Genomic DNA, 8,261 nt, shown 5'->3' on the forward strand with positions numbered 1-8,261 from the left:
TTTTACCTTGAACACCCAGCGAGAATGTAACATCCCAACCTTGTTATCTTGAATAAATGAGTGTTCATGAGCATTTCATGCATATAGTTTGCATCTAAGTAACATTTGCATCTCCATTTTCCAATTATGCAAATCCCTCTGCATTTCTTCCTCATTCAAATCTCTCAAGATTTTCAGAATTAGACAACATGGCATTGTTGTTATTCATTAAGTCCATGTGTGTTTAATATCTTCTCTGCAAAATTTGAATTCAAACAAAATTCAAAACAGATTTGAAAATTGAATTTGAAATGAGAAATAAAAACCAGAAAAAAATAAAGGAGAGAAACCCTCTCTCCCTCTCCCTGGGCTCAGCCCACTCTCTTTCCCTCTCTCTTTTCTCTCTGCCGCAGCCCACACAGCCCAGCTGCAGCCCAAACCAAACCAGCACAAAGCCCCGGGGGTTATGTGTAAAATGGCCGGTCATCTCCCACCTCCGTTCGCCAAGCGGCTCGCGTGGCGCAGCCCGGCTGCTCGCCGGCGCCAAGATGCGCGCCGCCGCCCCGGCGACCTATAAAATCCCTCCGCCGCGCCCGGAGCCCTAGCCCCGCATTTCCCCTCTCCCGCGCTCTCCCGAGCCCCACGCAACCCTAACCCTAGCCTACCGCCGACGGTCGGCCGCCGTCGATTCGCCGCCGGCGAGGCCCCCGGCCGTCGCCGACCCCTCCACGAGCTTCGCGGTGAGCTGCTGCTCCTCCTCATCCCCTCGGCTCCCCCCTCTCGCCCTCTAGCTCCGGCCGCGACGGGCACCTGCCCCGGCCGCCGCCGCTCACCGTCGCCGGCCACGCTCCGGCCACCATTTGGCAGCGGCGCCGCCACCAAATGGTCGGCCGCGTCGAGCAGCCTCGTTTCCCCCTCACGCGCGATCCAATTTCGGCCCGAATCGCCCGATTGCAAGCCGGCCAGAGCTCACTGGGAGCCATGGCGCCGCTGACGTCATCATGACGTCAGCGTGACGTCATAAATTAGTTTTCCCCATTTTCGTTTTTCCAGTAACTAATTTCTGTAATTTCAGTAAATAGAAATAATATGACATGTGGACCCCATCTGTCAGGATTTTAATAATTTCATAAATATTTTAGAAAAGAATAAAATTATGACATGTGGGTCCAACTTTATTATTATTTATATAATTTTCTGAAATTGATTTAAAATGAATTAAACTTGGGAAATTCATAAATAATTCATTTTAAATCAGAAAAATATAAAATTATATATCAAAATGATCAGAAAAACAAATCCTAGTTGTTTATCCATGTTTCATACATCTTTGAACCAATTAAATATGAGCCTTAGTAGAAACCCTAATTTGACCCCTCTCATATGTCGGGGTTCAAAGCCGAACCCCTTTAATTTCCATCGATGCACCTAGGGTTACCCAAACCCCTTTAATATGACATGTCATCATATTGTATGTGCATTGCATTATACCCTGTCTTGATTGTGCTCTTCCTTTCCGGTGTTTGGTTCTTCACGATAGGGACCGAACGCGAGCCTGAGATCAACGCCACCGAAGAGCAGCGTCAGAACAACGAGGGACAAGGCAAGCCCTAACCTGGTTCATATATGGTTTCGAAATGCTTTACTTCTGGTTCTTACATATTGCATCCGCTTCAAATATGTTTTATCGGCAGTTGTAGATATCCTATGTGTGCATAATTCCATCCTTGTAACCCAGAGTTACTGATCCACCGCTCCCAACAAAACTAGGTCTGAGCTTGTTCGCATCGCTAGAGCCGTATATGTGTTATGCTTAGCCATGCTTAGCTGTTGAAGTCTGATCCATCCGGTTGATGAATCAGAGCTACGAATGAACCTAGTTTGACAGGATGACGTGGTAAGATCAGTGATGATGTTAACAAACATGCTAAAGGCTTGGATGGGCCGCCACATGGGGATGTGGTGATTTGACTCATTCTCGCCGATACTAGGACCTGAGTTCTCGCCTTCGGAACCAAGGCTGAGCGTACAGCCACACGGGGCCCATGGGAACCCCTTGGCCCGAACTTACCTAGCTTACCCATGAGTCAATTAGTTTGCGAGTTCCATTTGCCATACGCATGGGGGAAAGGTGGAAAAGGTTTTCAAAGTGCATCATACGGGGCGTGGCTAGGGTGAAGGATGCTGAAGGCATTGAACTGGATCCCTGCGCATAATGACCGGGACCGCCTCGGAGAGTGGCTACCTACGATGACGGAGCTCCCGGTTAGTTTGACTCATGGAATAGGCGAAGTAAGGGAAAGGTTTTGGTCGACCACCCTCTGCCAGGCACACCAAGGAAGTGTGTTAATCTATAGTGGCATTAAGAGTCGGTCGGCGCGTGTGGGTAAAGTTGTACACCCCGCGAGGGTAAATCTTTTCGAAAAGCCGTGTCCACGGTTATGGACGACTTGGTGATGGATTACGTGATCATAGACAACTTGAACCTAATCGTAAAACTTGATGTTAATGTGTGAATAAGGATCCCTTCTCGGGGTGTCGAGGGGTGATCCTAGGTGATAGGTTCGGGTAATGATGAAGATTCGGTGGATTCAACATGATGATCTTAGAGCTAGAGTTGATATCGCTCTCTTACCTCTTTTAAAATGGTCCGATTAGACGAGCTTCTGCTCCCTCCTGTTTACAAAGAAAAGCTGGCTTTCCGCAAAATAAGCTCCACATAAAGCCTCGCATACCCGCTTTGCTAACGAGGTTGTACTAAGTCTTGCTGAGTCCCCGTACTCAGCCTTGCATGCTTTGTTTCGAGACGAAGTCCTTCCAACGAGATGGTGGCTTCTACCTTGACGTCGACGAGTAGTTTGGAGTTCCTCGGGCGGCAGCACTGAGACTTATGGGCTGGGACGTCGCCTTATGTTATGGCCTCTTAGGCCCTTTGCGATCTTGTTATCTAGATAACATAATTTGCTTTCCGTTGCTTGTTGAATTGTGGTCGGTGACCTCTACGTGTAATAATTTTGGATCTTAACTCGCTAAGAGTTGTAATATATTTCCTTTCAGTCGTAGAGTCACTGTTGTGTTACCGATTCTCACCCTGTAGGCCCTAGAGATCTAGGTTAGGCTCATGCCAGATCTGATATCTGGGTTTGTCTAGCCCTGACCACCGGGGTGCCGACAGGTTTTGGTATCAGAGCAGGACTGCCTATAGAAACCCTTTCGACTGGTCGATGTTGAGTCTAGTAGTTGTGAAAACTATTTGAAACCTAAAAGTATTTGCAAAAACATCTGAATAGGACTCTTTTTATTCCTTACCTGGTGTCACTCTAATGCTGAGTCATCTTACCTTGTTTTGATTGAAAAAGGTTTTACCTCTACCCTGTTATTTCCAAACTTATAGGATCTACGGGTTTGGGTTGTTTTCTCTAAAAAGTACTCCGTACTTGGTTGCTTAGCTCAGTGTTCCTAAAGTTACATCAGTTGATCTGAATCTTGTTCCTTCTATTCAGTGAATGTTATCATTCCGTTGAATCCTTTCCAAGGAATCTATTTCTCATGGTCTTTGTCTTTCTCTTCAGGATGGCTGGTCGTGGTCGTGGTCGTAACCGACGTGGACAAAACAATGCTGAACCGGAACTGCCGCCACCTCCCACAATGGCGCAGGTTCTTAACAACATTGAGACCAACCGCCTGAGGAATGAACAACTCCTGGAGCGTGTAGCTCAAAACACAGAACGTCGTCCCGACAACTGTGTCACACTTGGGGACTTCATCCGTGCACTGCCTCCTGTCTTCACCCACCCCAAGGAGCCTCTTGATGCGATGATTGGCTTCGCACCATCGAACGCAAGTTCAACGCTCTTCATGTTCCACCAGGTGAACGCGTGAACTTCGCCACCTACCGGTTAGAAGGTGCTGCTGGTGTCTTGGTGGGAAGGTTTTACGGCTCTTCAAGCGCCGAGGACATGATGTTACACGGGAGGAGTTCGTCACGGCTTTCCGTGCAGCCTATATCCCAAAGGCTGTCATGGACATCAAAAGGAGGGAATTCCTGGATTTCGGTCGGGGAAGGCTGGATGTGGAGACATATGGACGTGAGTTCACTCAGGTTGTCTCGCTATGCACCACGTGATGTGGTTGATGATGTCGACAAGCAAGATCTGTTCCGCAAGGGACTTAATCCTGAGCTTCGCTATGAGATGCTTCCTTTCACCTTCCAGACATTCCAAGACCTGCATAACCGTGCTCTTCTGATGGAGAACGGAAGGAAGGATATGGAAAAATCTAAGAAGCGTGAAGAAGGTGATTCTCGTGCGTCTTCCTCTCACAACAAGAAGCGCCGAGTCCGGATCCCTTACGATGCTCGTACCTCGTGCTCCCTATGCACCAAGGTCTTCTGGCAATAACTCAAAGCCACCCTCTGTGGTTCAAGCTATCGTCCTGCCATGGGTACTGTTCCTAGTGGTGCCTGCTACTCTTGTGGTCAGCCTGGCCACTACTCAAAGGAGTGCCCTCAGAAGTCTGCTGGTCGTGGATATTCTCAGCCCAAGAAGGATGACAAATATCCCGCCTCTGGTCGTGCTCGTCTGACCCATGTCTCTGCTGATGAGGCTGAAGAGGATCCAAGCGTTCTAATGGGTACGCTCTATATAAACTCAATCCTAGCTACAGTTCTGTTTGATTCCGGAGCATCGCATACATTCATATCTCAAGAGTTTGCAAGAAAGCATGATATACCCTTCGAGACAATGCCCTCACCTCTAGAGATCACAACTCCTGGTTCTCATTGGCAAACTATATGGATTACCCCTGAGGTTATAATCAGTATAGGGCCAGTGTGGTTCCCTACCTCTCTCATTGCCCTCAAGTCAACTGACATTGATGTCATTTTGGGCATGGATTGGCTAGTAAAGCATAAGGCTGTCATTGATTGCTCAGCTAGGTCTATTGTAGTGACCAATCTTTACGGCAAAAGTGTTCTATGCTTGGGCTTCATCCGCAATATCTCCATCGGCAAGGTTTACCCACGAAGCCGAGTTGTATGCCATTGAAGCCCTACCTAAACCAGAAATCTCCGATGTGCGGGTGGTCCGTGACTTTCCAGGATGTCTTCCACTGAAGAGTTACCCGGCATGCCACATGATCGAAGTGTGGATTTTGTCATTGAGTTGGTTCCTGGAACTGCTCCTGTTTCCCGGAGACCATATCGTATGCCTCCGGAAGAGTTGGTTGAACTGAAGAAGCAGTTAGAGGAGTTGGAAGAGAAGAACTTCATACAACCCAGTACTTCCTCCTGGGGTTGCCCTGCCCTCTTTGTCAAGAAGAGAGATACCAATATTCCGCGGCTGGTTGTTGATTACCGTCCGCTCAATGCAGTGACAATCAAGAACAAATACCCTCTTCCTATAATCAATGATCTTTTTGATCAGTTGTCCGGTGCCACAGTCTTCTCAAAGATGGATTTGAGATCAGGGTACCATCAGATCAAAATCCGCAAGGAGGACATTCCAAAAACAGCGTTCACAACTCGTTATGGTCTTTACGAGTACACTGTCATGTCCTTTGGCCTTACAAATGCTCCTGCCACTTTTATGCGGCTCATGAACTCTGTTTTCATGGAGTATCTTGACAAGTTCGTCGTGGTCTACATCGACGATATTCTGATCTACTCCAAAACCGAAGATGAACATGATGAACATCTCCGTCTGGTGCTAACCAAACTTCGTGAGCACCGTCTCTACGCCAAATTCTCCAAATGTGAGTTTTGGTTAAAAGAGCTCATATTCCTTGGTCATGTTATCTCTGAAAAAGGTGTTGCGGTCATTCCGGATAAAGTTCAAGCCGTTCTTGGTTGGAAGACACCTAAGTCGGCTAAGGAGATTCGGAGTTTTCTCGGTCTGGCGGGTTATTACCGCCGATTCATTGAAAATTTCTCCAAGATTGCCAAGCCAATGACCGATCTTCTCAAGAAAGATAAGAAGTTCGAATGGTCAGAAAAGGCTGAAGAGAGTTTCCAGGTATTGAAAACCAAGCTGACTCTCGCTCCTGTGCTCGTCCTTGGGACACAAGCAAAGACTTCGTTGTCTATTGCGATGCCTCTCTCCAAGGGCTCGGATGTGTGTTGATGCAAGATGGCCATGTGGTGGCCTATGCCTCTCGGCAGTTGAAACCACATGAGCTCAATTATCCTATTCATGATCTCGAGCTTGCGGCTGTGATCCATGCTCTTAAGCAATGGCGACCTTACCTTTATGGTAATCGTTGCGAGTTGTACTCAGATCATCAAAGTCTGAAGTATCTTTTCACCCAACCGGATCTGAATAACGGACGAGAGAAGATGGTTGGAAGTCATAAAAGATTATGACTTGGGTCTCAACTATAAACCCGGCAAAGCCAATGTCGTTGCTCGATGCGCTAAGTCGGAAGTCCTATTGCAACAATCTGATGGTTAAGCAAGCGCAACCTTCTCTCTATGAGGAACTTGCAAAACTCAACCTTGAGATTGTTCCTAGTGGATTCCTTGCTAATCTAGAGGTGAAGCCCTCTCTTGAAGACCAGATCAATAAGGCTCAGAAGCAAGATTCGGCATTACCGAGATCAAGAAGAACATTGCTAGCGGAGTTGCTAAATGTTTCTCCATCGATGATCAAGGTACCGTTTATTTCGGTAAGCGTCTAGTCGTGCCGGATAAATCGGATCTCAAAGAGCTAATCCTTAAAGAAGCTCATGAATCACCCCTCTCCATCCATCCTGGTAGTACCAAAATGTATCGGGATCTCCGCCAAAGATTCTGGTGGTCTGGGATGAAACAAGATATCGCTAAGTTTGTTCTTTGAATGCGACGTTTGTCGTCGCGTAAAAGCTGAACATCAAAGACCTGCTTGGCACTCTGCAACCTCTATCAATTCCAGAGTGGAAATGGGATGAAATTGGCATGGATTTCATTACCGGTCTCCCCAAGACCAAAAATGGAAGAGATGCTATATGGGTAGTCATTGACCGTCTATCCAAGGTTGCTCACTTCCTTCCTATCCGAGAAGACATAAAAGCTAGTCAACTAGCAGATCTATATATCTCACGGATAGTCACTCTTCATGGTGTTCCTAAGAAGATCGTCTCTGATCGTGGAAGTCTTTTCACCTCAAAGTTCTGGTCTAGCTTTCAACAAGCTATGGGAACTCGTCTTTCCTTCAGCACAGCCTATCATCCTCAAACCGGTGGTCAAACCGAAAGAGTGAATCAAATTCTCGAAGACATGCTCAGGGCATGTGTTATATCCTTCGGTAAAGATTGGGAAAAGTGCCTTCCATTTGCCGAGTTCACCTATAACAACAGCTTCCAATCTAGCCTGGGCATGGCACCTTTTGAAGCTTTGTATGGCAGAAGGTGTAGAACTCCTTTGAGCTGGTCCGAAGCCGGAGAAAGAAAGTTCTTTGGACCGAGATATAATCAATGAAGCGAGAAGATCAAGTTCGCATCATTCGCGAGCGTACGAAAACTGCTCGGTCACGTCAAAAGAGCTACTATGATCGCCATCATCAAGAAGTGAAGTATGAAATTGGTGATCAAGCTTATCTTCGAGTCACTCCTCTCAAGGGTGTCCGTCGCTTCGGTATCAAAGGAAAACTAGCACCTCGCTATGTTGGTCCTTTCCGCATCCTTGCCAAGCGTGGTAATGTTTCCTACAAGTTGGAGTTACCTTCCAATTTTCCTGAAGTTCATGATGTCTTCCATGTGTCCCAACTCAAGCGTTGCTTCAAAGATCCTATCCGTGGTGTTGATCACGAGACTCTTGACCTTCAAGAGGATCTAACTTATCGAGAACATCCTGTTCGTATCCTTGATGAAGCCGAGCGTAAAACTCGACGTCAGAGCATCAAGTTCCTGAAAGTTCAGTGGTCTAATCATTACGAGCAAGAAGCAACACTGGGAACGAGAAGATCGTTTACGATGCGAGTACCCTTCCTTCTTTTCTAAAATCTAGGAATCTCGAGGACGAGATTCTTGTAAGGGGGGTAGAGTTGTAACATCCCAACCTTGTTATCTTGAATAAATGAGTGTTCATGAGCATTTCATGCATATAGTTTGCATCTAAGTAACATTTGCATCTCCATTTTCCAATTATGCAAATCCCTCTGCATTTCTTCCTCATTCAAATCTCTCAAGATTTTCAGAATTAGACAACATGGCATTGTTGTTATTCAATAAGTCCATGTGTGTTTAATATCTTCTCTGCAAAATTTGAGTTCAAACAAAATTCAAAACAGATTTGAAAATTGAATTTGAAA

Source organism: Lolium rigidum, chromosome 1, assembly GCF_022539505.1.
Source record: "Lolium rigidum isolate FL_2022 chromosome 1, APGP_CSIRO_Lrig_0.1, whole genome shotgun sequence".
In the NCBI taxonomy this organism is placed as follows: domain Eukaryota; kingdom Viridiplantae; phylum Streptophyta; class Magnoliopsida; order Poales; family Poaceae; genus Lolium; species Lolium rigidum.